Consider the following 23,924-nt stretch of genomic DNA (forward strand, 5'->3'; position numbering starts at 1 on the left):
CGCCACGAAGGGAGAAAACTCTGAACTACTGTCCACCAGCGAAAAGATCTTGACTTCCTCACCAACTTATAACCATTGTTGTAACCATGCGGCTTATAACCGGCTGTGATCAAGGTTAAAGTGGCTTCCTCGCTCCACTCTGCCGTCACTTTTTTCCGGATTCATTTCGACGTTCCACTTGGACTTGAAGCTCCAACACTCTCCACATCGTCGAAAGTAGCACCGGAATAGTCTTCTGCCATCATCAAAATGCTCACAAACACAAAAAAATTGATTTTTTTTTTCGAGAACCGGTAATTGCACAATTATTTGTTGATGTTTGCTACTCAAGAAATTTCAGAGTGTCAAATAAATTATTTGATGGTATTGAGCAAACATGCTTGACAAACAATAACAAAGGGCATCACACTAAAGGGTGTCCACGATGAAATTGCCACACACAAAATTGATTCGCAAAATTCGAGTTTTCATCCGATTTCCATCAAATTTTCAGGGATTGAGAAATAACTATTAAACTTCATTTTACCATTTTACTCGTATTTTATTTACAGTCCATACGCAAATGCCCGCACCTTGGCCTTAACCCCGGCCATAAGATTCTGCACAACCTGTGAATCAACCGTTTTTTGCATGTAAACCCATACTTTCTTCAGTTCCTCGACTGTCTTCACTACCTTAGGTCGTTTAAGAAGGTGCTGCTTCATAATCGCCCAGTACTTCTCGATGGAGCGGAGCTCCGGAGTGTTGGGAGGGTTGAACATTTTCGGCACGAAATTGACCTTATTGTCCGCATACCACTTCAGCACGTCCTTGGAGTAGTGGCATGAGGCCAAATCCGGCCAGAAGATTGTTGGGACGTTGTGGGCCTTCAGGAGAGGAAGCAGCCGCTTCTGGAGGCACTCTTTTATATACACCTGTCCGTTCATCGTGTCCTGGGTCACGAAAGGTGCACTCCGCTTCCCGCACGTGCAGATGGCTTGCCAAACCAGGAATTTCTTCGCAAATTTGGACATCTTCTGAGTGCGGACATGCTCCGGAACGCTGAACTTATCCTTGGCCGTGAAAAACAGGTTGCCGGGGATCTGTTTGAAGTCGGCCTTCACATATGTTTCGTCGTCCATGATGCAGCATTCAATTTTCTTCAGCATGTTGAGGTACAACTTCCTGGCACGGGTTTTGGCGGACTTGTTCTGCTTCTCGTCACGATTAGGGGCCTTTTGTACCTTGAACGTTCGAAGCCCAGCCTTAGTTTTGGCCTTCTGGACAAAACTTCGGCTTAGGTGCAGCTTCTTAGCCACATCCCTAACGGAGGCGTTCGGATTTCGGTTGAAGGCCTCAACTACGCGGTTGTGATTTTTGGTGTTGTACGGAATACTTTTTCCTTCACTTCTGGGCTTCCGATCGGTGGTCAACCGTTCCTCGAACCGCTTAATCACTCGCGACACCGTGGAATTCGCGGTTCCCAACGTTTTAGCGATGGAACGATGCGAGAGATCCTTGTTCTCGTGATGAATGCGCAAGATTTTATCACGCACGAGCTGTTCTTTCGACTCCATTTCCGCGAGTTTTGATCACAGGACTTTAAAACTTGCAGGATGTAAATAATGCACTATGAACTAAATCCACCCAAATTTTCATTAAAGTCTACCCAACGGTTAAAAAGTTAGAGCAATTTCATAGTGTGGCAATTTCATCGTGGACACCCTTTATTTGACAAAATGCCAAATAATTGAAATGTCAAATACACGTCAAATATTTGCCATAGCAAAAATTGGTCAAATATATTTGTCCAAATTTGCCAAATATTTGGCGTTTTGTCAAACAGTGTAATGATAGCTTGTGGTTTAATGTGTCAAGCACAATATTTGCAACCTCTTCTTGTATCTTACCAATACAAAGCCGATCATAGCCGATAGTCTAACAAGGCGTAATATAAATTATGCATTGAACATCATGAAAGAAACAATACTCCAGTTCTTTTCAGAGCTTTGAACCCTGCTCACAACTCAATTAACTTTCAGTTTTCGGTAAAATAATCCTCATGAATATCATCATTACTAATACCAGCATGATTGCAACTTCCACCATTTAATTGCTATCTCCCTGGCATCACTCCAGCACTTTCCGTCTAACAATTTCTGCATTTCTGAGTTCCATCAAGCCCACTCACGCCAGAAGTGCATCCATCACTTCACCACCCCCTCAGCGAAACTGAGCTCCACATGACATTCCCCCACCGTGCTTCGGGAGTAGGATTTCGGTATTGGCGCGCATGCCCAGTCCCCACCAGCCATTCCCACGTGAGCGACCCAACCGAACTCGTGTCGAATCCGAAAATCGCTTCGCTTCCCGACCATCCCGACTGAGCTTCGGCGAACATCCTTTCGGAGGCTGCTTGGTGCAATGTGATGCTGCTGCTGCCGCCGACGATATGCTGTGCAACCTTAACCTACACGTACGATCGGCCAACGGTGGCCAGGTTAGTTCTTCTGGCGCCTTCACACGGAACGAATGCTGGCCGCGGTCGCCGTTGTCGTCGTCGTCGTCGTCTCAGTTCGTGGGCCTCTTTGTCGCGGTTGTTTGAAGCACGGTCGGTCGAGTGGTTCGTGTGGATATAGGATAGCGGATTCCTAACCCAGATCTCTCCTGGATGGAATGTCTCCAGGCTGTTCGTAGATGAATGAAATCTGGATCAGCCGTGGAACTGCGATTCGTGCGGTTTATTCAAGCGGCATTTGTGCGAATGTGGTCTTGAGAATTCAAGCAATCAGTGCTGCAGTTTGAGCAACACGGTGGGGTTTGTGAATTATTCAATGGTTGTCCGTTTGAAGGAACTCTTCGATGCATCAACCTACCTGAACTAGAAAGTGCTGAACGATACCAGACAGATCGCTGTCATTCGGTGCGAGTGTGCACGAAACGACACCGCAGTACCGGAGGGACTAGATGTACGAACTATGGAACGGATGCCGGAGCGCTTCTGCTGCCATTGTCTGGGAGATCCATCGAGTGAATAATTAATTCGATAATGAAAACATAATCTGATTAAAGCTAGCAAAGAGGGGGCAGAACCTTGGCGAAAAGTTGCCAATGGCGGTGCGCACCAGAGCGTCAGTGATGTGATTATAATCGAAGAAGAAGCGCTTGAAGAATGATGCTCTGAGCTGACGATGGCATTAGCAGTAATGATGATAACGATAATAACCGTGTAACTGGAAGGAGAAGCATATCTCACGCATAACCCAATCGTGGTGTTCGGAAATTTGCTAATCGTTTCTCGTTGCGGTGAGAAGCACGAAACCGAGATTTTCCGAATATCTAAACGCTGCTGCTGATGATGCAGACTTGTGTGGGGGTGCAACAGGAAATTGGCCGTGATTTATGAGTTCAGTGAACATGATTCAGTGCAGTTTAGGTGAAGAGTTATTGCAACTAGTTGTACGTACGTAGATATGTGCGAGCAAGTGGTGTCTGCTGAGCGGTGCAAAAGGGATGCCTAGCAGTTCGCAACGTACACAAGCCCTGTAGGTTAGTCAGCAGTCGTTTGTGTGTGGATGGCAGTGAAAACTGTGTGTGCGGGAAAGTTTTCTATCTATCCCTGTGTGAAATTCCTCCACCGACCGAGGTCAGACTACATATCTCCGTGACGGTGACGGACCGGGGGAAAGTAGTGCTACACAGATGGACGACTGTACCGGGGAAACGATCGACGAAAAATCTCAGCTGTTAATTTAAAGCCGGATGTTGCTCTGCAGTGAATGTGCGGCAGGGAGGTTTTTTTTTGTGTGGGGGAAAAACGGAGGATGTTAGGCAAAATTGATACTGTTTTCGAGAGTTGGTGGTGAAACTGCAGGGCTGAAATAGCCGCGGCGGTGCAAAAGGAGGTCAACGGCTGCGAGCGAGTAAGTGCTAGTGGGAAATTGATTATGTTTCGATTGGTTGAACTTTGAGAGAAGAGTTTTTTGTGTTGCTCATTTATGTGTTTGATGCTATTGCCGAAGGGTTATGGACTAGTTATGGAATGGATGGGGAATCGATTACGTAACGATTTTAAATCAAAGGTTTAATGTACTTCTTTTTGATTTTGATGCTGCTCTAAACTAAGTGTTCTTTATATAAAATTATGCATGTCGGTGCAATTTGCGTTTTTGACAAAACTGAGCTTGCCCCATCACTTAAGAAATAATGGTACAAATCAAACATAAAATGAATCCTGATGAATGTGGACGTCTTGGTATACCTGTATGAAGAAAGAGAGAAAGATTAGTAATATCCATTCAATTTCACTATCTTATTTGCTTATCCTTGACAGATACGCGTAGTTCGTCTACAATGTGCAGACTTAGTCAGTGTATAGGAAAAAGGCAATCAAGGCAATCATTGAAGTCTCATGATGATATACTTTTAAGATTTTTCTTGATATCTATCACCGACCGACGTGACAATTAAAAGTGCAACGCATTATGATCCATTTCACCTTGGATTACGGTACTAACTGAACAACCTACAGTGTTGAAAGAAGATTGCATTTTCAAACAGTTGAAGATCCTCAGAACTTGATCAACCTGAAGCCTTGGAAAAATATCCAGAGAACTTTACTAATATCTTTGTCTATATGGAGATCTTTTGAACATTCCCTGCTGTCTGGGAACTTCTGCGACGTTCCCTGTATTTATTCCAAATTCTATATATTGTCAATCTCTCTTAATTCTACGAAGATCTCAGAACATCTTTTCACTTCTGGAAAGGCATCTATCATCTACAAATATTCTTGAACATATGGAAAGTTCCTTGAAATTAAACGAAGTTCTCAAAACCCCCAAGATGTTCATGAAGCTTTTTCGAATTAAGATCTCTGACAAACTGCAACGAAGTACCCTGTACTGAAGCAAGGATCACTGAAGTACACGGGAAAAAATCCGATCTCCGAAATGAGAAATATGACTCATGATTTCATGAACACAGCGTATTTTCATGTTATGAAAATACACCATGAATAATATTCATGATATCGTGAGCAACTTTTGCGTAACGCAGCAAACATTCCCAAAATCATGAATCATCCGAGTTGAAATCATGAGCTAAATCATGGGTTTAACTTTTAACCAAAAAATGTGCATCAGACTGGATTCGAACCAAGAACCTTGGGATCATTTAACCCATACTTTGACCACTAGACTATCAGTACTTGTATAAAATGGAAGACAAAAGGCGTATAAGAGATACATATGTAGTGTGGTTTATGAACACGGTTTTCCAAGTACGTGTAACGCTTGTAGCGGTCTTGATTCCACTGCATTATGAAATCATGAATTATTGTTACGATTTCATGGGATGGCACAAAATCTTTTTATTTAGGTGGAGGCGAACCAGCCCAAGGCTGAAAGCCTCCCTAATAAAGTTAAATAATAATAATCTTTTTATTTTTATTTTGGCAGGGGAATTTACGTATTCTCGGCAACCTAAGAAGCGACCTTCTTTCTATAGCCTTTTTCTCTATGGAACGCACACATATGCAGTATTGGTTTGTTTATAATCTTTTGCTGCCAGCTGCTCTAACAATTTCAGTCGAAAGAATTGTCAGAAACTGTTTTGAAACGCTTTTACAAAGCTCCAATCTTCTCTAGTGAGAGCGAGTATTGTCGGCAACCAGTTTTTCTTCGGCAACCGTTCCATTTTAACTGCATGTAAATCTGCTGTTCAATTATCGGCAACTCGAAATCAGCTACAATTTGTAGTGCGTGTGTTTCATTTCAAGAAAACCCTGCTAGATTGCTTTTTCTCAGTGGTAAAAATATAGTCAAATTGAAGCTGAAAGCATAAAGAATCGTTTGCATGCATTCAGCGAAGTGTTTTCGTAAGAAAATCCAGTGAAAATAGTGTTTCAATTTGGGTTGCCGAAAATAGTCTGTCATGCCGAAGCCGTCATTTCCCCTAGTTAAATTCATATATTTAAAGGAAAAAATTTTCGTTTATGCTTTTCGTTTGCCAAATCCGAACTATCGTGCCTTCCACTGAACCCCTCCATTAAATTTTGCACAGTGGTCTCATCGACTTTATTCGCCGCCGAACGCCAGTTAGATTTAAACTGCTGCTCGTTTTCCATGGATTTATTAGTTTTTTTGAGATTCCGTTTGACCAAGGCCCAATACCGTTCGATAGGGCGGAGTTCTGGGCTGTTGGGAGGGTTGTGGTCTTTGGGTACCACAACCACGTTGTTCGCATCGTACCACTCGATTGCCCTTTTCCCATAGTGGCAGCTCGCCACGTCCGGCCAGAACAGCACAGGTCTATTATGTTACTTTAGGAATGGTAGCAGCCGCTTTTCCTGGCACTCCTGGACGTAGATCTCTTGATTGATGGTTCCCGTACTAATGAAAAGGCCGCTTTTTAGACCACACGTGCATATGGCCTGCCAGACGAGATATTTTTCGGGAACTTCGATAATTTGATGGTGTTGAAAATTTCAGCCACCTTCCCTTTTCCTGATGCGGTATAAAACTTCTATCCCAGAAGCTACTTGAAATCCGCCTTCACATAAGTTTCGTCGTCCATGATGACACAGTCGAACTTTGTGGGCAGATCGTATACAGCTTTCGGGACCACTGATTTGCTGACGTGTTTTGTTTGTTTGTCGACAACCCGGCTCGTTTCTTGGCCCGCTGCACAGCCCGACGTCCCGGATGGAGAGGTTAGGATTCCGCTTATATTTCACCGCCACCTTCTTCGTCGTCGCTGCTATGTCCGGATTACGATTGCCGCCACTTCCAGGCTTTCTGGCAGTCGACAGACGCTCCCCGAACACTTTTAAAACGTTTGTCACGGTCGATTTGGCCACATCCAGCAACTTTGCCAACTTGGCGTGTGAGAACGTCGGATTCTCTTGCTGCGCGAGCTAAATTTTGACATGCTGCTTCTCTTGCTTGGACGTCATTTTGAAAACTGGAGAGCAACCGGTGAAAACTCATCATAGCAACCATTGTATATACACTCAACTTTCAAATCCAGCATTTCAGAAATACACCAATTTAAATACACGCAGCTGTTCGGAAATGGATACAATGTGTACCGCAATGACCGTGATCCTATTAGAACGGGCAGATAGAGAGGTGGTGGTGCGTTGATTGCTATCTCAAAACGGTACAGTTCATCAAAATCTGTTATCGAAGATGACAGCGGCACAGAACAGCTCTGGGTTAATGTGAATGGAGGCTCTCGGACAATCTGCCTAGGTGTCGTATACATCCCTCCTGATTATTCTACATCTGCGGCCTACATTGATAAACATATCGGATCCGCGTTAGCCATGTCTGAGAAACTGCAACATCAAGACTTTCACCTGCTGTTTGGCGATTACAACCAGCCTGGCCTTTGTTGGACGCCGTCAGCTACTGGACAGGATTACATTACCTCTGGGGGCTCTCCGTTTACTGCTGCAAGTGCTTCACTCGTGGATGGAATGGCGTTACTCGACATGAAGCAGATAAAACCTACTGTGAATTACCTGAACCGAACCTTGGACTTGATATTTGCTAATTCCGATGCAGTTAAACACTGTGATGTAATTGAAACACCTGAAGCTCTTATTGATGCTGACCCGTTCCATCCTCCAGTTTTGGTCAACCTTGGCTGTCCGCCTCTGGTTCGGTACAATGACATACCTGAGGAAAGGGAGTTCGACTTCTATCGTGCTGATTATGCTGGCTTGAGTGATGCTTTACGGACCACAGATTGGTCATTTCTGGATGTTGCTGACGTGAATGTGGCTGTTTCACTTTTCAACCAAACACTGACATCATTTCTTCGTGAATATGTCCCTCGACCCAGACCAAAGCTTAGGCCAGTTTGGTCAAATGCACGGCTTCAACGGCTTAAACGCAAGCGTTCTGCTGCTTTGAAGAAATACTCTTGTGCGCGAGATGTGATCACCAAACGCAACTTTTCTAAAGCCAGCAACCGGTATAGAAACTATAACCGTCATCTTTATTCGACATATGTTTTGCGTAAGCAAAATGAGCTGAAACAAAATCCAAAACGTTTCTGGTCTTTCGTCAACGATAAACGTAAAGAAAGTGGTCTTCCAGCGCAAAACGAAGTTGAAGATGCTATGAAACAGTTGAAATCGTCAGTGTCTCCTGGTCCAGATGAAATACCCTCGATTGTTCTGAAGAATTGTGCTACTTCGCTATCAAAACCGTCATCTTTCCCGTGTTCAAAAAAGGAAACAGAGCAGATGTTACGAACTATCGTGGCATCACCTCGCTTTGTGCTGGCTCAAAGCTCTTTGAGATTTTAATTGGAGACTTATTGCAGTGTAGTGTTGCGCAGTATATCTCAACTGATCAGCACGGCTTCTTCGCTGGACGGTCGATTAACACAAATCTAGTGGAGTTCTGCTCCTTTTGTCTGCAACACATGGAGAAAGGAGCACACGGACATCAAAGCAGCATTTGACCGTGTTGATCATGCTATATTGTTGGCTAAACTAAAGCACTTAGGTGCTTCCGATGCTTTTGTGTGCTGGTTAGAATCGTTCCTAGCAAATCGCTCACTTTCTGTGAAATTGGGAAACGCTGAGTCGCGAGTCTTCCACTGTACATCAGGTGTCCCTCAGGGCAGCAACGTCGGGCCGTTACTCTTTTCGCTTTATTTCAACGATGTGTGCTTATTACTTCCTCCAGGATGCTAAATCGTGTACGCTGATGACCTTAAAATATACCTTGAGGTTCGTACAGTTGATGACTGCATTAAGATGCAGAAATTGATTGACACGTTTTATGAATGGTGTGCTTGCAACTTGCTCAATATCAGCGTACCGAAGTGCTCTGTAATCAGTTTCAGCCGAAAGAAGAGCACTATAGAATATCTTTATTCCATTAATTGCCAGCAAGTTCAGCGTGTGACAGTTGTAAAGGATCTTGGAGTTCTGTTGGACACAGGACTCTCATTCCATAACCACTACAATAGTATTATTGCAAAAGCGAACAAAAACCATGGTTTCATCATGAGAGTTGGAAAGGAGTTTCGTGACCCGTATTGTTTGAGATCTCTTTATTATGCGCTTGTACGCTCCATCCTGGAGACGGCGGCGGTAGTTTGGAGCCCCTACACCGACATCTAGTCAACACGGATTGAATCTATACAGAGGAAGTTCATTAGGTTTGCGCTTCAAACTCTTCCCTGGATACATCCGGTGGTACTTCCCCCATACGAAAACCGATGCAAGCTTTTAGGCAAGCACTGGCTAAAAGGAGAGATGACTTGCGTGCTGTATTTGTTGGAAAATTACTTTGCGGAATAATTGATTCCCCTAACATTTTGGCTAAGTTGAATTTGAACGTGACCTCGAGAGTTCTTCGTTCCACGAACTTCCTCCGTCTTCCTTTTCACCGGACAGTTTACGGTCAAAACGAACCAATATGTGCTATGTGTAACATTTTTAACTCTGTTTTCCACTTGTTTGACTTTAACGTTAGCTGTGAAACATTTAAATGTCGTTTACGTAATCGCAATTTAGTATAGTTGTTTAAGTTTTTGTACGTTTAAATCATGTAGACCATGTTTGTCAGATGATTTTAGATAATAAATAAATAAATAAAACACACTAATTTGAAGTTGACCAATTTTTGCGCGTTCCAAACTTTATATGAAGTTTTACGCTACGAAATTCGCAAAACTTCTACAAAATTTGCTGTACTTCTACCTAGGACCTGTATTTATCGGTTATTTTTACCGATGAAAATAGTTACTTTTTACTTTAAATTGGAAATTTTTAACGTTAATTATTGGTAATCCATAATAGCCGATAATTTAGTTCTTCGATTATCGGTAATTTTACCGATATCTAGGTATTGTTTACCGACTTTTAAGTATGTGCATCTTAGCGTGAATCTACTCCATGTTGATGGTGATCATTGAATGATGATTGTCTGCATTCAATTCAGGTGAAAACTACATAGTAAGGCTTTAAAAAAATGTACAACGATTAAGGGATTTGAGGATAGTGATCCAGTATGATACGTCAATGGATGGTGATGGGTTTGAAACTTCTGAAATGTTTGCTTCGCCAAACATCTGACGGCGACATTTGGGAAACAAACACGTACACAAACAGGTTGCTGTGCTACCGTGCATTCAATAATGAGCAACTCGAGCAACTCAGAACTACTCAAAATTAACTCCAATATTATTCATGATTAAGAGCTGTCTTGCCCCTAGGAGGCTTCAAAAAAATGCCCTGATATTATATAGAGGATCCTGTTCAAAAATGAGATTCCCTGAAAAGAAAAGTTCCCTTAACTTCTTAGAAACTTCTCAGCCTCAAATTAATTATTCACTTCTACGCAGTTTTCAGAACATTTGAAAGTTCCTTGTTTCTACGGTTTTCTTTCTGTAGATTTATGAAGTTTCCTCCATTTCTACGATGTTCCCTGAGCTTCTGAGAAGTCCTTCCGAAGAAAAATCCCTGAGTTCATAACAAATTTGTAGAGCCTGTAGACGTTTTATTATGCCATCGATTAAATATCGATATAATATAATTAATCAACATTGCTTCTTCTTCTTCTACTCCAGAATGTAAGAAAAGTAGTCAACAAAATGGACTTTAAAAAAGATTAAGAACATCGAACTTGACAAGCTCGACAAAATACCAGTAAATAAAAGAAAACATCAAAAGTTCTGGAGGGGGCCCAGATAATTATGGAGCGGGCCTGACCCCATTTGCACCCCCAGTAGCTACATCGTTTAAAAAATTACACATAAAATTAACGCTAGATTTGGCATAAATTAACGTGACATTTCGTGTAAATTTAAGCGTAATATCGCATAAATTAGCAACATTGTATGCAAGCATGTGAACGATTTCGCTGTTTATGCCAAGTATAGCTCAAAATTAAACGAAGGGAGATTTTACGCGATGGTTAAAATTCAGATTTTTTTTTCTGTGTATGCCAATGGACAGCAGGTCCTTTGTATTGTTCCAAGAGATGGAGATATGACTGTAAAATTATCTTCAGTGTTGCAGCTCCCGCTAGTACTGCTCATGGCGCTACACAATTGTGAAGTACACTATATACTGCAGCATCGGAATCATCAATGACCACTTGAGCTGTGCATTTAAATGAACCACGAGCTTCCAGCATTTCACATTTGTCCCGGTGTGGGTCGATTCCGAAATGACCACTGGTTTGTGGTTACTTGATTGAGTGGATAGACGGCGATTTGATGCCATCACCACCGCCAATACACAGTGGGCCTGATCATCATAGTGGAGCGGAATCTTTGGCGGAAGCTGTACACTCTACCCTGCACGTATATTCAAAGTTGTTTTCGTGACATACAAACATATATACAAACTAAAAATTTGTATGTAATGCAAATAAATGGCTTATACGTACAAAAGTGGAGGCCATATACGTGCATATCTCAATTTAATTTTAAACGATTTGATTAAACATCATACACGATTTAATCTGTAATAACAAATTCATTTTGAAAAGTCTTCCGATGTAATCCGATTTAATTTGTGATACAGCACGATGAAAAAATGAGTCGTCGCATATTGGTCGAAAATTTGAATTCTATACGATATAACTTAAACATAATGCGAGGTATGCCATTCTTATATGCGATTTTGACTAAAACTGTAGCAATTTACGATACTGTCTGTACATTACTGTACGCCTTCTGGTTGTCTGGGTACTTTGTTAATCGGAAATTCTATCTCTGTTGGTTCAGTTCTAAGCAGTTATGCGTAATCATATGATTCCATAGTCAGAGTTGTTCTTAATGTTGATCAACTTCTGGGATACATTTTATCGAATGTTTTAGCCGGCTCTTTGACACTTTTTTTTTATTTATTTCGTTGTGATGTTGTAATTTTTGTGTGCAGTGCATAAAACGAGCCTTCCGCTAAGTCGGTTTATTGAGGGACCAACCCCTAGTCTATACCAGTGCTGCAACATATCAATATCAAAACCTACAAAATGATGAATTTCACTAGCTACCTGATGTCAGTATCGAGTGTACCCCATTGGGCATAAATACGTTAGGCATACGGACGTTAGACATAATGGACATTAGGCATAAAGTCATTAGGCATAATGGACGTTAGGCATAATAAACGTTAGGCATAATAAACGTTAGGCATAATGGACGTTAGGCATAAACTACCTTGCTGCTGTGCAACTCTAGAAACCTGTTTTGAGCATGGTAAACAACGCTTAAACTAGGCTAAGCGTTGAATAAAAAATGATACAAGTTAAACAAACGTAGTTTATTTAATAAGCACAGTTTGAAATCCATTATTTATCATATCATAAGTGACGAAGCTACATATTTACTTAGATCCAAGATTAGTAGCGATAGCGGTTTAGTAATCTGGCAATGAAAACTCAACATAGTTTTGAACTATATCTTGAAATCAATCGCATCTAGAAATAAAAAAAAAAAATCACACATTTGTTGCAATATATTCTTACACACATAGGGGAAAAGTTGGCTTCGGCAATACCTTAACCTATTATCGCCAGGGAGGTCCTTGAGAGCCCAATTTTGGCATGTGGATACATTGTGTTGCAGAGCAACTATTGAGCCAAATTTGAGTGCTCTAGGACTTTGTTCACCCCCTGACGATAATAGGTTAAGGTATTGCCGAAACAAACATTTCCCCAATTGCAATTGTCAAAAAAGAAAAGGTTTTCCTCAAAGAACAGCTCATGAAATAAAGAATGATGAATTCTGTGATTTTTCAATAACAAAAAAAAATCAGCTAAAGGCCTGTATAAAAACTAAATTTTTCACCTGCGTGAAAAACGCAATTGGCAAATTTTTCACTTCGCTTTGAACTGTAAACAGATACGATCCAGCGAAATCTAATGTTGTGGATCGCATCTTTTTCGCTTACGTTTATTTTTTTTTTCGCGCATGCAGCGCTCGCGAATAGAGCAGCAGCTAAGCAAAAAGTTGACGTTTCGGGAGAGCGTATGTGTCAGATTTTCACTTCACCGGAGGTGTAAGCTCATCGATTTCGTTTCACACGAACTGTAAACTGCGAAAAAATGAAACTGGAAAATGTTCCACACACATTTTTTCACAACCTTTTTGGCTAGCGAAGTTTCATGATTTTTCGCGTGCTTCAAATTTCGTTTCGCTTCGATCTGTGTACTAGGCTTAAGGTTGAATAAAATATGATGCCAAAGAACAGCTCATGAAATGAAGAATGGTGAATTTTGTGGTTGTTCATTCAATAACAAGAAAACATATCTGCTGCTTCCAGGATTTCCTGCCATACTTTTCGATGCAACGATTCTGTTTTTGTTGTCATCAGAATGAAAACTAGCGGAGCCGTCTGCTGATGTGAGGGAGCGATACTTCAGTAAACAGTGACGAGTTGCCGAAACAAACAACGAACTGTGGCAAACGTACCATCTGTAACACAATACTTTGCCTGTCCAAGACGTCGCAAGTTTTTATGAGTTTCAAAAATTAAGGCTCTTTCATTATTGTCACCGAAGTCAGCAATCAATAGACGGTTCCCATTATCATTCTTCTGGAATTTAGCGAGTAGATTTTGCCTATCGTACATTATGCCTAACGTATTTTATGCCCAATGTCCATTATGCCTATCGTACATTCAGTATCAGTATCAGTTCATACAGTAGAATAACAATATCATTCGCCTCAATGTCAGTGTGCAAATGACATTTACATCGTAAAGGGATAAGCCCCCGGCAAGGCGACAGATAACCTTTGTTTCACGTACCCACTTGCAAATAGTAGATGTCGCCACACAACGTAAACAAAGGGATTGTCCTTCTCTGCCGAAACGGATTTTTTCCTATGTGAAAGCAACATTTTGTTTCACCATGTGTGGATTGATGGTGGTTCGTTTTCTTAAATAATAAAATGGCAATACAAATACATTGCATTTGCATTTAAGACCTTTGACAGATGTACATAGAACACTGTTGTATGGTTGTACTAACATTGTACTCATTTATGCTAGTACCTCAAATAGTACATTTTGCAGTACCAGAAGCTTATAATTAGTACGATCTTACTCGCTGCAAAACTAATGTTTTCTTTGTTCATTATCGACGATATTAGAAATAGCGTAGAAAACACTGAAAGTATCCTCACTCAATTCTCATTTGTTTCGATTAATTCGATTAAAATCACATATTTTCATTTTACAAATCACATGTTTGAGCATTTGGTTCTATATTGCTCAAAAACATACGAGGCTACACAAACAAAATTTTGAAAATCAAAACGACATGTCTCGCTGGCATCACTGGCCTTCCTATGTCACTAATGTTAATTTTGACGTCTTACGTTACGTGTCCCACACGCGAGTCCCATTTTGTTAGGCACATGACAATAAGATGAATGTTGAACTAAAATTTTATTTGCTGTACATAATTTCCACATTCGCCCTATTCAGATAACACTTGGGAACCACCAGCATTAAATTTTCGGGGTACACAGGAAATATACTGAAGTTGTCAAGCTGCCCCCGAGTTGTAAAGGGACCACTGATATTCAAAATTCGGTAGCAATTGTTTCTTATATACGCCATCTAAACGAGAACTGGTCTTTAGAAAATTCATCAGTAATATTAAAAAATGCAACGATTATACGAAAAACTTAATCTATTGAGATGAAAGAAAGGTTTTCAACTTGTCCTTAGTAGTATTCAAATGGATAGTAAAACAATGTAAAGCTTACTACGAATATCAGAGTCGGAATTGAAATTCAGTACTCGACCAATATCTTACGTCAAATGACAATGTTGACTATCACACTTCCCAGACAACCAGAAGTCTTATAACAATGTACAGACAGTATCGTAAATTGCTACAGTTTTAGTCGAAATCGCATATAAGAATGGCATACCTCGTATTATGTTTAAGTTAAATCGTATAGAATGCAAATTTTTGACTTATATGCGATGACTCATTTTTCCGTCGTACTGTATCACAAATTAAATCGGATTACATCGTAAGACTTCTCAAAATGAATTTGTTATTACAGATTAAATCGCATATTTGCTGTTAAATCAACTCCTTTAAAATTAAATTAAAATATGCACGTATATGGCCTCCACTTTTGTACGTTTAAGCCATTTTTTTGCATTATATACGAATTGTTTGTTTGTATATATGTCACGAAAACAACTTTGAATATACGTGCATTCTGGTTGTGTGGGTTACTATCCTTCCTGTTGCACTCGTTAGCTTGTGATGTTGTTCCAAAGCTTAGAACAGTCTAGTACCCTCAGATGTCAAATGTTCTGAGCAAAGTTTTGCTGTTGTTGGAATTTAGAGCTCCAAAAAGGTTTACTTTTTTGGATGTACTGTTAAAAACCCTCTCCTTCCCATGGTAGCACATGCGATCCACAACTTTTCGGTCCATCCCGAATTATATTTCTGATTGTATGGGGGTTATGAAAAACCATGATTTAGTCATGTAGAATGCTTTCAAACCTCGATAAAACTTTCAATGTTGCTTGGGGTCTTATGGCTGTCAATATACTATCAAATAGTCGGTACTTATTTAAGATTTTCCGTGTGTACATTATTCTTGTCTACATGTATTATTCCTGCTGAGGAACTTTTGAAAACAATTAAAATACTATTGATTTTCAACAAAAAGTTTTTTATTATTATTGTTATTATTATTTTTATTATTATTATTATTATTATTATTATTATTATTATTATTATTATTATTATTATTATTATTATTATTATTATTATTATTATTATTATTATTATTATTATTATTTATCAACGAAACTTTACCATCATCGTGGCATTCGTGTCGGGTAAAAATATATTACATAACAAATTCCTCGTGGCAATTATTAAGGTTGCAATCAAGGACGAAATGAAGCTGAACTGCTATCTTTGAAAAATTGTAGAACTACTACCTCTTTTCGTGAGTTGTACGCCAATATTTCAGCTAATGATCCATTGATCCCGCAAGCGATTCGTGTTTGAGCATATTCCCTGCAGTCGACTAATATATGCTGTATTGATAGTTGCACTCCGCAACGTCTGCATATTGGTGGAGGGTTGTTGTTCAGCAAATGCGAGTGGGTGAGTCGAGTGTGTCCTATTCGAATCCGTGTTAAGATGCGTTGTTCGGAAGCACATTTGCGATCCGGATACTTCCCTGATGTGTGTTTGATTTGCCTCAGTTAAGCTTAGCTGTGGTGCCATTTGGATTCCCAGGCAGCCCAAATGTTCCTTTTGATAGCATGTATGACGTCTTGAGATGGCATTGGGATGTCGAGTTCAGGTTCATTTCGTCCTTGTTTAGCAAAGTTGTCTGCTTCTTCGTTTCCGGTAATGCCGGAGTGACCTGGAATCCAACTGAATGTGACGTTTCGGCCTTCTACGGATTTTTCGACATATTGGATCCATGGATGTTTAGATCGACCACTCCGTAGAGCATCGAGACAACTAGCAGAACCCGTCAGTACGATTGTGTTTTGCTGTGTATGCAACTTTGAAGCAGCAGCGTTAAGGGCAAATGTTTCTGCAGACAAGACGCTGCAAATATCTGGTAAACAGTAGCTGAATTGATCGCTACTTATAACCACTCCAGCACCAGTGGAGTTTCCATCTTTAGAGCCATCAGTGAAAACTTGTGTGCGTGAGTGGTAGCGATCAGCGATGAACTCTAAGAACTTTGGTATTACGATTTCCTTGTTTGTTCCCGCTCTGATAGTGCTTCTCAAATGATTGTCGATTTGTGGAGTTGGTGTGTGCCAATGTCTATCAGTGACCCGTAGAATGCTGCTTACCTTCGGAAGGGAGAATCTTGCAGATTTTTGCAGAAGTTCTTTAGCTTTACTACCGGATAGTCGATCGAATTTGGGTTTTTTTCATCGAGTCGATCTGCTAATTGCGAAAGACGTTGTATGAGTGCTAGTCGGAAGGGAAGACATCCGGCCTCAAGGATCCATACTCTCCGTGACCATGTTTCTGGTGGCCATGCAACCAATTTTCAATAAAATGCCACCTGATGTCGATATTCTGCTGTATGCCGACGATGTCATTCTTATAGTGAAGGGAAAAGGGAAAGGTGTCAACGCCGCTACCGATTGGGCATTCAGCGTTGGTTTTTCTATCGCCTCAACCAAATTCAAGCTATTACACGCGTGTCACCTACAGCATCGAAAACGAGGTCGGGCCATCAATATAAATAACACCCCAATACCACGGGTGAGAAAAATGAAAATTCTTGGAGTCCTGGTGGACGCAAAGTTCAACTTCATACAACATCTGAACTCTTTCAAAAGAAGTTGCAGCAGAATATCCTGCGAATCCTTGGGCACCGCTTGAAGAAAAGCAGTCGAAACACCCTGCTAAAGGTTGGCTCAGCGTTGGTTGTGTCCAAACTGTGCTTTGGCTTAAGACTCACTAGAATTAACTTTGAAGAAACGGTACGAATCCTTGGACCCACATATAACGATGTAGTGCGCCAAGCATCTGGTGCGTTTACGACCAGCCCAATCATCTCTATCATCTCTTTTTTTTATGCATCGATCGTTTTGTATTGAGTGGAACGTCTTTTGCTTTAGAAATTTTATCAAAAATGTTGTTCGGATCAAAGAAAAACAAAACTGTTTATTTTGTTCCGAACAAAATTAAAATTTTTAGTAATTGCTCATCCCACAAACAACCTCTTATCTACCCTGACCGCTCTGACACGTTCTATCGCTTATCTGTGAGTCGTCTTCTTGCCTTTCCTTGTTCCGTAACCTCCATTTCCAACTTTTTATCGTGCTCCACAGTGCACTTCACTATCTGTGTCTGACTTAATTCATCCACAAATTTTGCCACAAATGCCCAAAACACAGAATACTAATTCACTTTTACGGTCTAACCGATGTTCTATCCTACTATTTACATCCGTCACTTCATCTGTTATACGTACCAGAGTGGATGTTATAATAAGAGTCCCACCAAGAAAAAATGTTGCGAACAAGCAGCACTGTTTGTGATTTATTTTTCGTCAGAGTAAACGGCAACCAGATTTTTTTTTGCGTTAGCATAGGATGATTTTCATTCAAAAGTGAAAAATGTCATGTCGATAACAGAGCTTCTGGGAGGCAAAAACAATTATAGAACCTGAAAAATGTTCAAACAACTGCTTGATAAATACCGCAATATACTAAATAAAGCAACGAAATGGTTTTCATCTAAAATTACTGAAATATTATCAGTCATGAATGCAATACCGTTCCGATTTAAATTTCGGACGATTCAAACTTCGGACACTTTCATTTTTAATTAAATATTACACCCAGTTAGAAACAAAGTAATAATGTTAGATGATCGTGGAGGGCACTAGTCAAAAAAATTTAAAATTTACAAGACATGTGGATCATATTCGACCGAGATAATCAACTTTTAAAAGTGTCCGAAATTCGAGTTTAAGTGTCTGAAATTTGAATCGGCACGGTACTTGTAGTTCACTGGCTGTGGGAACAATAATGTTAAATTACTTCCCTTGTTTGATACCTCGCTTGACAGTTCGATTGGTACTTCTGGCTTCACTCTTGGCGGGTCTCTTATTATAACATTGACTCTGATACGTACTACCTCATCGTTTAAATTCTCTGCAGAGATGCGGCAAGAGGACGGCCAGTTTTGCCAGAACAAACGTATTTTTGCTTCTCAAAACAACGAAAAAGCATCTTGGAAGGAAAGGTTTGAAGGTTTCTCGAAAGCTAATTTAGTAAAGATGGCAACTTTCTGGATTCCCGATTTGGTGAAGGAATGATTCAAGTAGAATTTTTCTGGGCTACGAAAAGTCACAAACGTATTGGCCAATGAATAAACAAAACGAATGGTTTTGATGTATCGAAGATCATTGTAATGCAGTATCATCTCAACGCCAATTTTGATAGAAATTGTAAAAAGCTTTAAAAAAAACTCCATTCCAAACATTTAAAATTAAGCGCAACTAGATTGTTAACCTGGCCCACTGTGACAACCGCTTAAATAAGTTCAGCTGGGGAGCTGCAAAAACATGCAAAACCCACTTCGGAATGACCTTTTTCAATTTTTTTTCTGGTTTCACAACCACGATTGCATAGGTAGTTTGTTATTGACACGGTTGAAAGGTTCATGCGGCTTTTTTTTCATTTGTGAGTTCCTATTGTTTGCCTATTGTTTGACATCCACACATGGTGAAACAAACACCGTTGCGGCAGTGAATGACAATCCCTTTATTTCCGTTGTGTGGCGACATCTACTATTTGCAAGTGGGTACGTGAAACTAAAGCTATCTGTCATCTTGCCGGGGACTTGTCCTCTACCCCTCACCCAGCTCGTGTTGGACAAATAGAACTGTGAATAATTTGATCAAATCTAATGCTCCGTAATGGTGCCCTTTATGTTAAAAAGATCAATTAAAAAGGATAACTTTTGAGGCAAGAAAAGGCGTCCTCAACAAGCTTAAGGAAAAGGATGTACTAACGTCCACAAGAGGTACAGCAAAACATTACATAGACGCCCTTGTTTGCACTATCTATTCAAGGACAGAAGAAAAAGAAGAGCCACCGCGCAAACTGAAGCTTGGACTAGGTACAATACCAGCGGCAACAGCCAGCAAACGATGCCCTGTTGTATTTAGGCTATGAATATTGTCCACCTGAATCACCGTCTTTGCAAAGATCCGATGGGAGCATTTGTAGAATGAAGTAATCAACCTCAATGTTAATCGTAGTCAACCTAGGTAGGAAAACGAATCTTAAAGAAAGAAGGATGCATTTGTGTTAGTCGCAACGAACATAGCTCGTTAGAGGATGGGAATCATATTAATGTACGGGTAGATTGTAAGCACTGGAACCTAACGAGACTTGTAGAGTGCACAAACATGTAGCAAACTCCCTCCGGTAGGTTTCAATACGACAGGCGTACTCACTCGAGTCCATTTTATATAGAATATTTTTTCTCGGATTTTACTGTATAACAAACCGTCATTACGTAGATGATAACTATGATAACGCGGACACTCCGTCAGTAGCAGTGAAGCTGGCCAAGGAAGTTAAATATGTGCACTCGAGAGGAGGATTTTATATTCGGAATTGGGTGAGCAATTCGGAAGCATTCGTTCAAGAAATGGGTGAAGAAGACATTGTCCATACCGTGCATTTGAAAGATCAAGCTGCTGGTACTGAAAGAGTTCTATGAATCATCTGGAACACGAAAGACTATACTTTTTCGAAAGACTACTCCATTCCGGAAGAACGATGACGAGCATCCGACCAAACGTGGCATCCTGAGCTATGTCATGTCGGTGTTTGAGACATCCATTGCTTCCTTTACACTGTAAAATTGTGTGTCCGGAAGCGTTTTGTAGTCCTGATTGACGTACGTCTCGTCATCCATAATGAAGCACATCTCCTTTTTGCTCAAAACAGCATCGTAGAGCATCCGTGCTCGAGTTTTTCCTTAATCTGCTCGAATTTTGCTACGTTTAGGACATTTTTGCTTTCTGTAGGTCTTGAAGGAGTAACGTTCCTTAGCACGTTGGACCGTTCCATACTTTTTCGCGCAATCTAGGATTGACACATCCATTTTTATATCGAACATTTTACAAATCTTTTGATTCAAATCAGACTTAGATGGACCAGCTTTTCGACCACACATTTAGAAATAACTAATTTCACATGTGTCGGAATCCGTCTGTGACATAAAAGATGAGACTTAAACAAACATGTCATATAATATGGAGTGCTCCGATATGTCACTCTCAGAGCACCTAAATTAACATGAATTTTTCTAAGTGTGCCTGACCAGATAGATCCTTCAAGGTGTTATGCATAGTGAAGTGCTTGATTGCATGTTAGATCGCACAAACACTAACTCCGTGTAGCTTCACCAATTTTCTTTTTGTCAACCCTTTTTCAGTACTTGTTCAAAACAGATTTTCGTTTTTCTTCTGTTAGTCCTCTCATTGTTGCACTTGGGAAAAAACTTCATATTTATTATTCTTCTTCTTCTTCTCCTTCTTCATTTCTTTACTTAACGTCGGTCCCTGTTCCGCAATCTAGTGCCAATCACCGATGGACATCGATTGCCATCCATGGAAGGCAATCGAATGTGCAGGAAGGTAGCTTCCACACCTGCGTAGGATATCGTACCCATTTAACACACATGGGCCGGGACCAACGGCTTTACTTCTCTTCCGAAGGAAGACGTGACCAGAGATTTTTATTCCTAAGAAAAATCCCACCGACCTCGGCTGGGATTGAACCCAGATCCATTGGGGTGAGACAAACTTCATTTTGAAATGACGTAATATGTTTGTTTACTATGTGAATAACAGCAGGGTGGCCTGTTTTTTTTTTATTGGTAGCTTCTCAAAACTTTTATCTGTAGTTATCGGTAGGCCGTCTTAAAAAGGCTTCCTAAAACTTAAAACCTTTGTGAACGGAGGAAGAATGCAAACAAATGTGTGCGCTTCAACCTCACACATTTGATAGTCTAATCTAGAGTCGGTGTATAATGAGTCACGCCAAGAGTGAAGCCATAGAGGTAACTTTAAGACTAGAAGGTCCCGAAGAAACGTGCCCAACTTTTGGGTCAGCTCTGGTATTCTCTTCGGTCCCAAGCTAATCGATGCATCCCTCGAAACATAAGAAAATCCACGAACCCCTCATTTTATCTGTCAAACTTTCATAGCGAATCAAAACACACATAGTGCTGTACTATAATTTCGACTAGACTAGGGTATGTTAATCGATTTGCTTGGGACCAATAGGCTAGTCAAGTAGTGAGCCAATTTAAAATCGTTAGTTGCCATTAGAAACACTGAAATAAGAGACCAGTGGAGAAAAAAAAAAACATGAATTTGGCAACAAGATAAACATCAAATCAATCCTGGCATCACTTGCATTTGTAACTGCTTGCGAGTGACTTCGCCAATGCACCGACGAGCGAGTTCATGAGTGATTGCTAAACGATTTTAATACTCCTCCCTTATTGAACCAAACCATTTGTAAACATTGCAGATTGGAACCGCTTTTGACAGTTCGATAGGAATCATAACAGTGTCTCCGCTGGTCTCTTATTTTAGTGTTTCTAGTTGCCACCGGTTGGTGAAACCAAGTCTATCTATTGAACTGTCAAACCGGCTACCAATCGTGCAAAGTAAACAAACATTACGATGCTATGAAAGGTCCACGAAAGGTATTGCAATAAAATATAAAATATAATTGAAGAAATGATCATAAACACGCAATGAGTATTAAATTATCATGGGATACGTTTGGTAATGATCAGTAATGAGAATTTCTACTATTTTTTGATAAGATAATTTGATAAAATCACTCATATAATGATTCACTACAGCCAGTATTTTTTTCTCGCTAGAAGTCATTTGAAGTCCTCTGTTGCCAAGAGAAAAGAAAGGGGATCTTTCCAAAACCGTGATGCGAGTTCAACAGTTTTTCTCTTGGTATGACTCATTATACACCGACTTTAGTCTAATCATAACAAGTAAGTGTGAGTAGGACGAACGGAATACGGGACCGAAAAGGGAGAAACAGAAAATAGCATCCTCACTAGGAGACATACAGGGAAAGTCCATTAAACGTAAAAAACCTTATCCTTTTGGATTGAAGCTGCAAAAACGGATCGCGTTCGATCAAATTGACTGACTACACGGAAAACAAAACATAGGTATTGAACATTGCTTAAAATCTGTGATTCTCGGTAGGAAAAGTGAAAAATCGGTAGTTTTGAACCTTTCGTCTGTGAATCGGTAGGCATCAGCGTTGCCAGAATGTTGTAAATCTTATCGGTATCGAAGGTTTTAAAAAATCGGTATTTATCGGTATTTACGATGATAATTAATTTTATATTATTGGCATTTTTGAAAGCGAAAAATTTAACTTTTGGACCATGATCGGAAAATTCCGGAAGAAAACTCCGGGGAATGTTTGAATTAGCTTCTGGAGGAAGCTGAAAACAAGAGCCAGAGAAAGAATCTCTCCTGGAGGAAATTCGAGAAAAGTTCTGAGACAAGTCGGAAATACATCCACGGAGCTTCCAAAAACTTCTAACGAAAATTTAAAGAAACTTTCAGAAAAAAACGGTTTTCACATTCAAAGGTAGGCAGAAAAGTTTCGGAAATTGGAAATAAATTCCAGAAGCAGCCATTTCCAGAGGAAGCCAGAAGAAACTCGAAAAAACATTCCAATAGAAGACAAAAAAAAAAACAACTGGACAAAATTCCAGAACTAGACGAAAGAAATTTCTGGGAGAAATTTAATTGAACTTCTTGGAGAAGACGGAACAAACTTCCTGGAGACGCTGGCAGAAACTTCCTAAGGTAGATTGGAAAAAATATTCTGGAGAAAATCGGAGGCTAGAGCGCTAACGGAACAGTCGAAAGAAACAAGGACATAATTCCGGAAGAAAGAGCTCTTGGGGAGTGTTCTAATGATCCAGCAAATTTTCCAAATGGTCATAAAAGATCCCTGAAGACCCCGTAATGCCCTTGAAGTTTTTGAAACATTCCTGAAATGTACTTAGGAATATTCCATATTTATTTTTTTTTTTATTTTTTGGAGTGCTCTGATTATAATAAGACTACCAGAAAATCTCTTATCAACTTTGAAGGTTTCTAGATTTTCTTGAAGATTACGAAATTTCTTAAGCACTCTCACAATTTTATTGATTTATTGCAACATCAGCATTGAAGTTCTCTGATCTTCCCTATTTTTCTAATTTAAAAAAGTTATCGACACTGCCATCAATAAGCATGGAACTTCCCATAACATTTTCTCACAATGTACAGTGGTCCAGAATGCAGATTTAGGTAGAATGATATGTTTTGAGCCTGAAATTGAAACTTTAGACTAAAAGTCTCTTAAACAAAGTTGTTCCTTATAGGAGGCC

The 23,924-nt window shown here is 40.1% G+C and overlaps 1 protein-coding gene across 1 annotated transcript in view; it reads left to right on the plus strand.

Annotated features, from left to right (window-relative positions):
• The first annotated feature begins 2,532 nt into the window (after window positions 1–2,532).
• Window positions 2,533–23,924, plus strand: part of LOC135702374 (uncharacterized) — a 422,075-nt gene continuing 400,683 nt past the window's right edge. Inside the window, exon 1 of the mRNA XM_065223407.1 lies at window positions 2,533–3,902. The gene's annotated coding sequence lies outside the window, so the exon portion shown is untranslated. The remainder of the gene's footprint in view (window positions 3,903–23,924) is intronic.

This window comes from Ochlerotatus camptorhynchus, unplaced genomic scaffold (assembly GCF_037179485.1).
Source record: "Ochlerotatus camptorhynchus isolate MF236.1 unplaced genomic scaffold, CSIRO-AGI_Acam_v1.1 ptg000017l, whole genome shotgun sequence".
NCBI classification, from domain to species: domain Eukaryota; kingdom Metazoa; phylum Arthropoda; class Insecta; order Diptera; family Culicidae; genus Ochlerotatus; species Ochlerotatus camptorhynchus.